Below are 12330 nucleotides of genomic sequence, written 5' to 3'. Positions count from 1 at the left end.
AAATGTTGATTGCTTTTTCAGTTTTCTTGTTTCTATGATATCAGTAATCAAAGAAACATGGTCTTTTATACTTCTTCCTTCCATGAAGACTATTACTATTACACCAGCTATATATTCTTTCATTTAAAACACTGGCATATAATTTGTACATAACTGGAGCTAAAGTGATTTCTCTATATGACCAGGGAGCTTGAGGGTCTGCAGTTGAATTCTTTGGAATAGGAGTAATGATCCCTTTAGACCATGCAGATGGTACCATACCAGTAGAAATACAATGGTTAAAAATATCAAGTAAAGTTGTTAAGTTGTGTTGAGCCGTCATTTGCTCTAAATTCTTTTTACTGCGACTTTGTAATTCTGTCACATTTCAACAGCAAAAGTAGTTTCAGCATTTATCAGCTGCACCAACAAAGAAGTTTATCGAAATGTTCTTTGAATAGAGCATGATGGTTGTTTATTTTTTGTTCCTTCTGGATCATGAGGTCCATGAAGAGTGTTACATAATTTATTACGGTAGTTCTGCACGTTTGGATCGATTTTTTTTCTACATTGTAGAATTTGATTAAACTCTGATTTTTCAAAACTTCAGAATATACCTAGAAAATTCGGCAAATATAAAAGATAGGGTCGTGTGCTTGATTTTTTGCCAGACTGATTTGAAAAATTTGGACCTTGCGCAATATTTCATAATGGGAGTCTATGGGAAAATCAGTACTTTCATAACAATTTTCGGGAAAAGAAGTTTTTCTACAATGTAGATTTTGATGAAACTTCTCACAGTTGTAAATAAACGCATGGCCTATAATTTGGTGAATTAAAATGTATAGGTCCATGTGCTTATTTTTGAGATATTTGACCATAATTAAGCTAACCGGTCATTTCACACTAGGACATTGTTTCGAAATTTTTAATGTGTCATATGTTTTAAGATCATATTTTGACTTAAGAAATATAGCAACAGTGCGATTGCAATAAATGTACTCAAAGGTTTCGGTTAATTCATAAAATGATTTTCATTTCCGTACGCCGAATCCATGCTTTATTCTACGTTTTCCGGATAAATGACGTTACGCCATCGCTTCCGGTATATCAAACGTGCAGAACTACCTGAAGAACTAACTAGACAGGGTCTCTTTTTCAGGGTTGTGCTCTATTTCTCAGAATGATGTTTTTATAATTTCGGGTTTGTTGATTAATTTCTCGGTCACCAGCGCATGGGCGGTAATTCGGCAAGCCTCATTACCGCCCAGTGCGTAGGTGCCCTCGGGACGGATATTTCTATCCGATTCGTAAACACATGACAGATATTATTATTCTGGAAATCTTTGAAAATAGTTCTTTCTGAACGTCAAAATTGTTAATGCCGTCAAACCAAAGACACTCGAGACGGAGCTTTAGATATCTTCTTGTTTGAAAGTGCTTGCCAGAGCTCTGTATATTTTTTCAAGAATACCCGAAGAACCTTTCCAAAGACGTGCAAGTTGCCACAGTGACAATTAATTTAGCGAAAATAGTTTCAGGCTTTTGTTTCTAGAATAGACCACGCTCAAAATTGTTAATGCCGTGCCATCTTCTTTTTACAGGTTTGAGATATTAAACTAGGGTTAGCCACTAATCTTTCACATCGTTAAAAGTGAAAATATCTACAAGACGAAACAATTCACAGACTGATAATGTCATTAAAAAGGATTTATATCCCTAACATTATTATAATTAGAACATAAATTTGAACGAAAAGTATCCGTAGACACATCTATTTCCTCCGATCTGCAAAATTAAAACAGTATGTAGATTTGCTGGGAACGTGATACCCACGTTGAAACATTTTTCAGGCTGAAATGGCATTCTATATTTATTTAAGATACAAAAATATAAATCTGATTATAATGAAATATGAGAGAAGAACAATTTTCTTGATATAACGGTTGAACATTCGTGCCAGGCCTTTGTTACTTTTTATGGTAAGTCGAAATTGTGATTTAACAACTTGAAATTTCAGCTTATTTATCCCAAAGTTTTGGTTTACAAACTTGAACATTCGACTTAGTAACTTGGTATTAAGGCATAGCAGCTAGCATAGTACACGTTGGTGTGCAGGTCTATAGTTGTGTTCGAACTTCGAATATTTTACTACTTGTCAGTTTCTGGAAGCTTTCCGACCAGGTTCTTGCTGCTGGAACTTACACGCATTATGTATATGGCTTTATCATTAAAGTATATTCATAGTTCTTTCCGTTGGTCTAGATGTAGTCACATGATCAATGATAAAAAGTCATATTGACTCGAAGGCGAAGCCAAAAACACATACTGATTGCCAGTTGTGACGTCATCACGGTTTGACGTCATAACAATACGACGTCGTACATAATTTACCATGAAAAACGACCAAAGGCTGCAGATATTTGTATATATAATTTTTATACTTAGGCGTAGGCTTGATATAATAATAAAACAATTGTTGCCTTTTAAGTTCGGTCGATTTGTGGATTTATCGACATGATTAAAACGATATCAACCTCGGGCTGCGCCCTCGGTCGATATCGCTTTTATCAGGTCGATAAATCCATATATCGACCTCACCAAAAGGCAATAATTGTATAGTTTCATTATTTTTCTGTATGTGCCCTAACCGGAAATATGCGGGGTTATTATGGTAAAAAGGGGCGAGGCTTTAGCAATTATCGACCACTTATTTTTCGCTTAACGCAATGACTACAAATCTACTAACGCTCCTTAAAAAGCAGGGGATCACTATGTGATTATCTTTTAATCAGTGAAAATGCTAGAATTTTATGGAAGGTAAAACAATGGTATATATTCTGCCTACAGTTTGAAATCTGAATGCATGTACAAGCTGGCACATACTGAGTATTTTTAAGTATAAGGATATGTGCAGACATGTCAGCTTCTTTTCTTTTACTATCTTAGAGTCAATGAAATTATGCCAAACCTCAAAATGTCAGAAGTAACCATGATAACCTTTGCTTTCTACTAAATAAATAAATTCTTGTGTATTTGAACACTTATTAACCTAACAATGCATTATATGAAGATCAAATGTTACTAGGTATCGAAGCGCAGCTAAAAAGGCAATTTGAAAATGGATTCTTGTTTCGTTATACAACACATGGTTCGTGCTCAGCATGAAAATCGACAAAAAAAAAGTATGAACTCGTTCAATTTTCCTGCTATATATGTCTCCAACGTTAACAGTTCATTTGTCAAATTTGAAATACAATGGATAATGAGCTAGAAATAATACTAATTTGCCCAGCATGAGTTGACAGTTTTACTATACATGAACACATCTATGGGTCCTAATTGACGTGAGAATCCTTTCACGAATGTGGCAACCTAGGGGATTATATGACTGACAATGTGTCAAGACAGTGTGTCAAGGGGGCGTATGTCCAGTCGGTATACATTGCACATTTCAATCACTCAGTATTGTTTATACAAAGAATAAATAAGGCATTAACACATTAACAAGCCTGCAGAACTTATACATGTATAACATTGTAATAATATGTCAAAGTATTAGTATTTTTAGAATGTCAATTTTTGCCAACCCCCACCTCAGTTTACATGTAAATCATTAATACTTATAAAATAATTTGCTCACATCAATTACATGTTAATCTGCATAATTTCTTAGGTTACCCGACTTGAAGAGTCATAATTTTGCATATTTCTTCGATTTTCTGAGATATTTTTGTTTTGACAAGTTGTTGTTGTCGTTGGAAATGTTTGGCAAGTATAAATCAAAATTCCGTTTTATGGAATCACATCACTATTATAAATCACTCTTGTTACAAAGTTTAATCTTAGAAACATCCAACTGTTATGATATGTTGTGTATTTTTCATGTTTTTGTTGTTTTTCTATCGAACGGCAATTTTCTTTACCTGGCAAGTCGGACATTGTAACGCTTCCCGTTCAGTATGTTGTCTTTGTGATTATACGAAAATTACACATATTTCATTAATGTATTGCATATGTAGATGTTCAGAATCAAATAATCTATTTAATTATGTCAATATTTCACTAATGTTTTGTTCTTGCATTCGTTGAGGGACGGTACACCAAGTCTACCGTTTGGATCGCTGGAACGGCGAAGTCAAGTTGCCGTTCCTGCGTTCTGATTGGTTGTACGGTAGACCGGTACTCGCAGATTCTTTGTATATTTGAACGTCGGGTTCAATCCGTACCGTTCTGGGTCACCCAGTCAAATTGCCAAGCAACAAAGTAAACAAGTAGTATGATGACCGGCAAAATTAAAAACAAAGTTGAAATTAACTGAGATTGCCGTTTCTAGATAAATGTGACTGCCGTTCAAGTTAAATGCCATTCTTAGCCATTTGAACATCTTCATATTTGGAGCCTTTGCCTGGCGTTCACATAAGTGTAGTAAATCTAACAGTTTTGTTCAGCGTTCAATGGGACAAATCAAAATACCGCCCACCAGTAAATGTTATAATGCCATTCTGCTAGATAGTAAAACCTGTTTGAATGCCGTTCTGAACTAGAAATACCGTTCGTATATTCTGCTAGATAGTAAAACTTGTTGAAATGCCGTTCTAAATAAAATTGTGATGATCCTGACGTAAATCTTTGGAGTGACGTTGCTTATATTTTGGTGTCAGAAGTCAGGATAGCTAGCTTCAAAAGTTATCCAGAAATCACGCCTTAAAATATATTTTGAAAAACGACTAGTAAGAAAAACTGTTATAAAATTACCATAATCATGAGCAGAGATAGTGATTCAAATTCCTAAATGCGGTTCAATATTATTGATTGAGTGTTCTATGTTAATGAAGATCTTGATGCATCTGACAATGAATCAAACGGGCATAATGCTATGTCGACCCAAGGAATGTATCCAATTCACCGAGTGTGTCACTATCCAGAAGTCGACAGGATAACAGCCAGCACAGTGTAACGCCTCCTTTGCGCGACCTGCACAGTGTAACGCCTCCTTCGCTCCACCAGCACAGCACAACAACTCCTGTACGCGACCAGCACAGCGTAACGCATCCCGTGTGCCACCAGCACAGCGTATCATCCCCAGGGCGAAACCAGTCTATAGAACCACACTTTGAACGAGGCCAGTCCAACACATCTGGGCGAGACCAGTCTAGTGTGTACAGAACAGACCTTGACGATCACCATAAATCTTCCTTTGGAGACAACCGACACCATCATTACACAGTACATTACCGAAGTATGTCTTCTTCAAGACACCACAATGATGCCACACCACTAAGATCCTTCAGGCCTAGCAGGGCCACTCATGGAACCTCAGATATGACCTGAGATCGCTACGGGCAGAGTCATTCGCGTGGAAAGTCTTCACAGATGGGTCGTGATGCAAGGTGACCACTCCGACCAGCGTAGTAACACAAGGAGAGATGAACTTGATTACCGAGAAAGCTTGAGATATGGTGAACAAGATCTTAGCCCTAACGGACAACACTGCTATAGACGCCATTCCGAACAACATAGACAGAACCAAGATTACAATGATCTCAATCATGCAATTATTATCCAGATCAGATGGTCTACCCTTATGCTCCTCCTCGAACGAATCATTATCGCGGCCCTTACAGCTATGATCGGCTTCAAACAATGCTTCAAACAATGCTGTTTCCGCAATCAAACCAGAATCATACAACGGTGATACCCTATGGGAAGAATACCTGTCTCATTTTGAGAATTGCGCCGACCTAGGTGAATGGTCTTATCCTCGCTTCATGCTTAAGTGGTCAGGCTCTTACCTTCTACATGAATTTAGAGCAATCACAACAACGAAATTACTAAACATTGATTGATCAAATGACACACAGATTTTGCGGCAGTGTCCATGAAGGGCAGTGGCTTAACCTTCATGAGAGTCTTCAACGTCAACCGGAAAGAGTATTACTGCACTTTGTGATGATCTCAGGCAGTTGACGAAGAAAGCATATTATCAATAGCACACTCCCGTGTTCTATAAATAGAATATACAGTAGTTATACCATAATGCAATGCGCGCATTGCGGACAAGGGAGCGTTTTCTATATATAACGAATCATTAAATATCTCAGTAAACTTCGCAGGGAATTTAAAAATGTAACATGCCAAACTGTAAAATTGTCGCACGTGTTAACAGAGTGAATAGAAGAGATGAAACAATAACTAATTAAAGAAATGTATTGGAAATATAAGGAATATACCAAATATACAAACATGAGTTTAGCAAGAGGATTCAAAACGGGCCGACTAGGCCAAAAATGAAAGTGCAGTGTTCAAAAGCATGTTACATACACATTAACCCATATTCTGCAATAATACTTTTAAAATTTTGCATCAGAAGAACGGTTTACAGTCTAAATAAAAAAATACAATATTTTCGAATGTGACGCACCGAAGGGCACTTAATTGTGGTTAAAACTTTTAATGCTAAATCATTTTGATTCATGACGTCCAGCACAGTTAAAATCATAACTACATAACTACATGTATTTCATTTTAAATAACTGATTCGCACAACACAAGACGCAAACATGATGATGATCCCCGACGTCAGCTGTGGTCGGTGTCCGTCAAACATTTCCTTATTGAAAATACATATATGCATGGTTTGGTAGAAAATAATGGTTTTACATTCGATTAGCAACATGTTTTATTAGATAACATCTAAATATTACTACCAAAAGTCAGATATCTACATGTCACACTAAGTGGTCATTTGCAATAAAACGCTACATATGTGTATCACAGAGGTGTTAATTGTTTCAACGAATAACAAAATATGTGGCCGAAAATAACAATGTGTATAACAGTTTACTTTAAAATATACATGTTTTTCATCATATTTCGAAATTTCAATAAAACATAAGATTTCTTTTTACATTCACAAGTGGATCTTTTAAATTTATAAACACTTACGGAATATATATATTTTTTTACAAAAATATAATGTTAATGCATGACGGTAACCAACAACAATTTGGATTTTTTTGTTCTGTAAATACAGTTTTGATTTAGATATTAACGCTTTCCATTTGTCATTAATACATTTTTCCTCGAGTTGTTTTATTTTTTTCTAAATATTTTTTTTTTAAACTGAATGTGTCACAAAATGAACAGAATGACATAATAACTTCATCCATTCATCAACATCGTCCTTTCATACATTGATGCCGGAAAAGGCGGTATGTTATTTCTAACATGGATATAAAAATAAATAGTTTGTTGGCTAGTTTATTGAAATTAAAAGTAGAAAAAACATGTGTTTGCGATATGTATGCTAGAAACCTGATCAAAAATAACGAATTAAATGCAAAATCTATGGTTTACTTATGCTACTGTACAATGAATGCACAGATTGTTTGTCCGCAAATTGAGTCCTGTGCTATTTTTAGATAGCAGACCTTATCGGTGACGTCACAGATCCTTACATGCGGGAGTGTGCTATTGGACAGCAAAGCTCAAAATATTATAGCATTAAACCAGCTTTACAAATTGGTATCCGTGAAAGCTAAATGCAGATGTATGGATCGAGACTGCAGTACTCTGCAAGAAGCAGCCAGCATCATTGAGCGTTATGAAGCGATAGTTGGACAACCCAATGGCAAACCGACAAAAAGCAATGTTCGCGCAATCGACACGAATGGTATGGATCCACACCAATGTCCTACAGAAGACTGAGTCAAGGTTAGAAGTAGTCGAAAAAGCCGTTTCGACTAAAGAAGAGATGAAAGAAGATTTGGAACTAAGATTGCGCCACAAAGAAATAGCCGAAGGCCTAGATGTTATAGAGGAAGAAATTATCAAAACCAGAGAAGATCTGACACTTACATAAAGAGCTCTGGATCTGTGTTGTTAAACTGGAGGATATCGTGTCAGTAGGCCGGGCTTCGACATCTGAGGAGAAAAGGCCTACAGTTTATGAACCATCAGACTCCGTAAGAACAGGACATATATTGGATAAAAAATGGGACAGTTTCTATACAAATGGTAGTATATTAGGTATCGAATGTGAATTTCTGATAGACAATGGCTCTACTGTCACAATACTATCTGAAAGAAAATTCAATGAAATTCAAATTGACAACCAGCCTACGCTATAACCTTTTCAAAATCCTGTACAGGATGCAAGTGGCGGAACAATCTTATTTATTTTATTTATTTGGGTTTTACGGCGCACCAACACAGTATAGGTTATATGGCGCCAAACAGGACTACAAATTTTGGTTTCAAATCTCATTTACATCGAAATAAAAACATGAGATATGGAATCAGAATTTGCATACCTGCTGGAATCACAGTTACAGCAAAACCAAGTGTTAAGACCCTATTAGTCGCCTCTTACGATCATGCAAGGGTAAGGCAGTGGTTCCAATTCTTTTCATACATAGAATCGTCCCAGAACCACATGGGGCGGCGGAACAATCTGTACAATTGTACAGTTGGTAAAATAGACATATCTATTGAACTTCACGACCATTCTTTTACCCAAACGGTGTTAATTTGTGGTATAGGTCAGGACGCAATTATCGGACAGGATTTCTAATTGGCCTATGCTTATGAAGAAAATTACAAGGAAGGTCATATTACCACAGAATTCAACAAGATCAAAATTTGGATTGGCACTGAGAAATCCATTTGTGTGGAGTGTTCGTAGAACAACAGTTGTTCCAGCCAATTCCGCTTTTTGGTTACCTGTTGACATTGACCAGTCAGAAAAGTAAACGGAGTATGGACTCACTGAACCAACTAAACTTACCAGATAATTAGATAATGTTGCCATAGTACCTGGTGTTGTATAGACGGTGAACGATGACCTTCATGATAACTTCCTGAATTGTTCGAGTGATGATATTATTTTACACGCTAAGCAGGCTGTGGGACAACGTGAACCTTATATCAACAAGAAAGCAAATATTATTAGAAATATAAGCACAGAATCCAAAATCAATGAGCAGTTCAAACGGGAATTACCTGAACATTTTAAAGACCTATTAGAGAAGTTCAAAAAAATATTTCTGCAGAAGAATCTGAAAAACTCAAAGGTCTCCTTATCGAATACCAAGCGAATACCAAACGGTATTTTCAAAATCCTCAGATAATCTTGGCAAAACTGATAGAGTCCACTATTGCATACATACGGATAATGCACTGCCGGTCCAACAACCGCCACGAAGAAAAGCAATGGCTAAACGCGAAGCTGAACGAGCAGAAGTATAAAGCATGTTAGAGAATGGTGTCATAGAGGAATCAAACAGTTCTTGGGGTCGCCAGTTGTTCTAGTGAACAAAACGGACCGCAGTGTAAGATTTTGTGTCGATTAAAGCGTTCTGAATGGTTTAACCGTAAAAGATGCATATCCAATTCCTAGAGTGGATGAATGCCTGGACTCGTTAGCCAATTCAAAATACTTCAGTTCGATGGACTTGTCGTCAGGAATCTGGCAAGTGAAAATGGCTCCCGAAGACTGACAAAGACGGCTTTATGTACATGCCTAGTGCTATTTCAGTGGACTGTCATGCCCTTTGGTCTACCAATTTTACCGTCGACCTTCCAAAGATTGATTGAAGACGTACTGAGAGGCCTACAGTGGATAGAACTGCAGCTGTACATGGATGATATTATTTCCTCAAGCAATAGCGCGGCTGAGGGATTACGGATATAGCGCAATATTTTCGATCGCCTTCTTGATGCAAATCTGAAATTAAAACCGTCTAAATGCGCCTAATTTCAGACGGAGACGAGATTTCTGGATCATGTTGTCTCTGAAGATGTGTGACCACTGACCCTGATAAAATCTCCGCAGTCAAGGATTGGCCTCAACGTACATTAGCGAAACAAATGCGAAGTTTCCTTGGCCTATGCTCGTATTACCGCCAATACGTTCCTGGATTGGCGGTTTGTACGCCCCCCAAATTAGATGTGCGAGAAGGGTGCAAAATTCACTTGGACTTCTGAAGCAAAGTCAGCATTTCTTCAACTGAAATTGATATTGACAAGCGCTCCTATTCTCGCATATCCACTACCTGGTATTTGGTTCATTCTTGACACAGATGGTAGCGATAAATGCTAGGGTGCAGTATTGTCGCTGAAGCAGGGTGACCAGGAAAAGTAAACAGCATACATGAGTAAGCCACTGAGCAAACACGAACAATCCTACTGTACTATGCGGAAAGAGCTACTAGCAGTAGTAACGGCGTTACGTACTTTCCATCCGTATATTTATGGACAGAAGACACTGCTACGCACTGACAACGCGGCAGTGAGTTGGATAAAGCATTTGAAATGACCGCCAGGACAGATAGTACGATGGATCCAAAAACTTGAGATCTACAACTTGACAGTTGTCCACCGTGCTGGTTTGAAGCATTCAAATGCCGATGCGTTATCAAGGCGACCCTGTTAGTAAGTGCGAGACAGGAACGCCTAAGTGAGACCGAAAATGATGACGATGATGAATGTGACCCCTTGTATGTATTTGCAATACATACATGTGCAAGAGGAGACTGAAACTTAAGAACAGGTTGTTGAAGAGTGTGTAAGAATAACCAACCTGGAACTAGCGGTCCCGACAGATCCTACTTGGAAGATTTTGACCCAGAAAATTTGCGACAAGCACAGAGTTCTGACCCAGATATAGCTCCACTTTTGCATGCCAAGGTGAACAACGCCTATAGACCTAAATGAGAAGTATCGAGTTGAATGACGGCCTTGAAAACATCGTGGCGTATGTGGGATCGATTGCAAATACTTGATGGACTCCTGCACCGCAATTACTTTGAAACCGATACAGGTGTGGATAGAGCACTGCTTGTAGTACCTTCGAGTAAATGTGAAAGCCTGCTTCACTATTTTCACGATATACCATCATCAGCGCATCTAGGATCCGACAAGATGATATATAAGTTGAAAAAATCGTTCTACTGGCCGGGTATGAAGGACGCTGAGTCTAAATACTGCTCAACCTGTGATAAATGTGTCGCAAGAAAGACGACCACTAATGTGAAAGCTCCGATACAACAGTTTCATGTCGGTGCACCAATGGAAAAGTTAGCACTCTACATAATTGGCCCGCTGCCCATTTCATAATCGAAAAACAAGTATATTCTTTTAGTTGTTGAAATGGACAGAGGCTTACGCAATTCCGGACCAGGAACCAGGAATCACAGACTATCGTGAAGGTGTTAGTAAACGAGTTTATATGTCGGTTCGGGACTCCCGTGCAAATCTTACAGATCAGCAGAAGCACCTGCGGCTTGCAAAGGAAACACAAGTTTTATGGAACATACATATGTGGAATTGGAATGTGCGTATCGAGTACGAGTTTGACCGAAACTAAAGACATTTGTGTTAACATTGGCAGAAACCGAATTGAAGCCGTTGACGCCCTAGAATTGTTAATAGAACTAAATGCACAAAGTTGACACGTGTGCATGCTATTTCAAAGTGATTGACAAAAGAAATTGTATAGAAATTTTCCATGGATTGAACACAACCAATCTATTTTTTTTATCGGTCAATATATACACATAAACTTTTGTTTAAAGTGACTATGACTTAAATTTTTATGGTGAAAAATTAAGATAAACAACTTAAGTCTTAAAAGTAACATTGGCACAATACTTTAATAAATTTCAATTAAGAAACATTATATATACTTCAAAGAGAACGTTTATTTTGTCTTACAGTATGAAGAAATGTCCAGAGTGTCCCAAAAAAAGGGGTTTAAGTTTAGAAAATTATCAAAACACCAAGCTTGTAAGGAGCACTCATACTTGGCAGTGATATGCCCATTCTGCCCTAAAGAAAAGACTTATGAAAGAATATTTGACTTGAAAACTCATTGCGAGAAGAGACGCAAAGAAGAGATCAAAGATGTAACAGATGATACGTTTACTGAGGCCAACGGATTCTATCTTGCTATTAACCCAGAGAAGTACAAAGTGTTCTGTTGCCCCTCGGACAGATTGTCTCCGGCAGCAGTAAAGTTGAGAACTGTAATGTTGGGATGGGTGGAGAAATGTCAGAGCTCTATCCGCACACGGCAGCAGATCTTGGATAGTTGGGATGCTGACGATAGCGCATTCACATGCCAATTGAATATTGCAAGTGGTTAACCCTCCAACCCACCAGTCAACGTTGAAAGTATACATATCTCTCAGGACTGATTTGGCTCCACATGCAGACATACTGTATGATAAGGATACGGTCAGGGTATATTTCACTCCGGACCTATACGATGACAATTTAGCCATGAGAGCCCTCGCACGTATTATGGCTGGGACAAAAGTATGTCAGGTCATCAGTCGTTCGATAAGTCAA

General features: G+C 37.8%; 1 pseudogene; it reads right to left on the bottom strand.

Annotated features, from left to right (window-relative positions):
- LOC123561974 (guanine deaminase-like) overlaps positions 1-8791 on the bottom strand; it is a 32003-nt pseudogene extending 23212 nt beyond the window's left edge.
- Positions 8792-12330: the final 3539 nt, after the last annotated feature.

Source organism: Mercenaria mercenaria, chromosome 2 (genome assembly GCF_021730395.1).
Source record: "Mercenaria mercenaria strain notata chromosome 2, MADL_Memer_1, whole genome shotgun sequence".
NCBI lineage: Eukaryota > Metazoa > Mollusca > Bivalvia > Venerida > Veneridae > Mercenaria > Mercenaria mercenaria.
The sequence above is the reverse complement of the archived record's forward strand: the minus strand, read 5'-3'. Positions and strand labels throughout refer to the sequence as shown.